We start from the raw sequence: 2,733 nt of genomic DNA on the forward strand, positions 1-2,733 counted from the left end.
GAACATAGATGCAAAAACCCTTAACAAAATATGTACAAATAGAATTTTACAATGTATGAAAAGAATTATGCATTATGACCAAGTATGATTTATTCTAGCTGTACAAAGATATTTCAACATTTGAAAATCTGTTAATGTATTTATCAAATCAACAGGCTGAAGAAGAAAAAACACATGATTAAATCAATAGATAAGAGAAATCGTTTGACAAAATCCAGTACCCATTCATGTTAAAAACTCTCAGTAAATTAGGAACAGAGGGGAATTTTCTCAGCTTAATGAGAAAGTTACTACATTCTTTATTTACAAAAAACCCTCTACAGCTAACATTATCCTTAATGGTGAGAAACTAGACATTTTTCTACTAAGATTAGAAAAAAGACAAGGCTGTTTCCTCTCAGTAGTGCTTTTAAAAATCATGCTGGAACTCCTAGCTAATGCAGTAAGGCAAGAAAAGGTAATTATTGTACACTAATTGAGAAAAAAAAAGAAATAAAACTGTTTGCAGGTAGCATGATCATCTATGTAGATTTAACCTGAAAGAATCAACAACAACAACAACTAAATACTACTGGAACTAATAAGCAATTATGGCAAAATTGCAGGATATCCAGTTAATATGTAGAAGCCAATTTTTTTCCTTTATACAAGCAATGAACATATGGAGTCTGAAATTAAAACACAATACCATTTCCATTACCCTCAAAAGATTTATACTTAGTATAAATCTAACAAAATATGTTCAAGATATATAGGATAACAATTAGAAAACTCTAATGAATGGAATCAAAGAAGTAAATAAATGGAATAAGAGTCCATATTCATGGATAGGAAGATTCAGTATTATCAAGAAGTCAGTTCTTCCCAACTTGATCTGTAGATTCAGCGAAATCCCAATCAAAATTCCGCAAATTATTTTGTGGATAGCAACAGAGTAGTTCTAAAGATTTATGTGAAGATGCAAAAGACTCAGAACAGCCAACATAATGTCAAAAGAAAGAAACAAAGTTGGAATACTGACATTTTGAAGACTTACAACTTTTAAGGTTACCAAAAAGCAATCAAGACAATGGTGAGATCAATCAAGATCAATCAAGACACCCAGGAGGTGAAATGACAGACAAATAAATCAATGGAATAGAATAATAGCCAAGAAATAGACCTACTTAAATATGTCAACTGACCTTTGATAAAGGAGTAAAGACAGCATAATGGAGTAAAGATACTCTACCCAACAGATGGTGCTGAAAGAACTAGAAGTCCAGCATGTAAAAAAATGGATCTGGACATAGACTTTACAGCCCTTCACCAATGAACACAAATCAACTCAAGAAGATCATAGACTTTAATGTAAGATGCAAGCCCCTAGAAAATAACATTGAAGAAAATCTAGAAGACTTTTGGTATGGTGATGAATTTTTATTTTTTAAAGATTTATTTTCGAGAGAGAGAGAGAGAGAGAAAGAAAGAAAAGAAAGAAAGAAAGAAAGAAAGAAAGAAAGAAAGAAAGAAAGAAAGACATATACATATATATATATATATATAGAGAGAGAGAGAGAGTGAGAGAGCAAGGGGAGGGGCAGAGGGAGAAGTAATCTCAAGCAGACTCTGTGCTAAGTACAGAGCCCAATGCCAAGCCCCATTTCACGAGCCTGAGAGCATGACCTAAGCCAAATTCAAGAGTCAGATGTTTAACTAACTGAATCAACCCAGGTGCCCTATTAAGAAAATGACCTGAAGGATTGAATATGGGCAAGAGATTGGTACACATACCTCATTAAGTATCAGAGAATTATAAATTAACGCCACAATGAGATACCACTATATACCTATTAGAATGACCAAAATCCAAAACACTGACACCACCAAAATGGTAGGAAGGATGTGGAGCAATAGGAACTCTCATCCAAAGAGAGGAAATGCAAAAACGGTGCTACCACTTTGGAAAACAATTTGGTGGTTTCTTAGAAAACTAGATATACTCTAAGCACACGCTCCAGAAATCATGCTTTTTGATATTACACAAATGCACTGAAAATTTGTCATTTATATGAAAATATGCACTTGAGTATTTATAGATACATCATTCATAATTGCGAAGACCTGGAAACAATCACAATGTCCTGCAGTAGGTGAATTGATAACTTAAACTGTGGTACACTGGGGATTTAATATACAGCATGGTGACTATAGTTATCAGTACTGTATTACATGCTTGAAAGTTGCTAAGAGAGTAGATCTTCAATTTTTTTTTACCACCCACACATACCCAAATTGTAATTATGTGAGGTGATGGATATGATAGCTAACTTTAGTGTAATCATTTCCCAATCTGTAATGTGTAGTAAATCATTGCATTTTACACTTTAAACACACACAATTTTACATATCAATTATAGCTCAATTAATATGGAAAATATAGTTCAGGATAAAATAATCCAAAAAAACCCAAACCAGCCCAGCAATCAGACAATATAATATTAACCAGCACTAAAAAGAAATAACTGTTAAACCATGAAAAGACATAAAGGGAACTTAAATAGATGTTACTAAGGGGAGGAAACCAACCTGAAAAGGCCAGACATTGTATGATTCCAACTCTATGGTATTCTGGAAAAGTCAGAGCTATGGAGAGAGATCAGTGGTAGCCAGGGGGTAAGGGAGAGGGTGAGATGGGAGCACAAAGGGTTTTTAGGGAAGCAAAACTATTCTTCATGATACTGTACATGTCAG

Source organism: Canis aureus, chromosome 37, assembly GCF_053574225.1.
Source record: "Canis aureus isolate CA01 chromosome 37, VMU_Caureus_v.1.0, whole genome shotgun sequence".
Classification (NCBI taxonomy): Eukaryota; Metazoa; Chordata; class Mammalia; order Carnivora; family Canidae; genus Canis; species Canis aureus.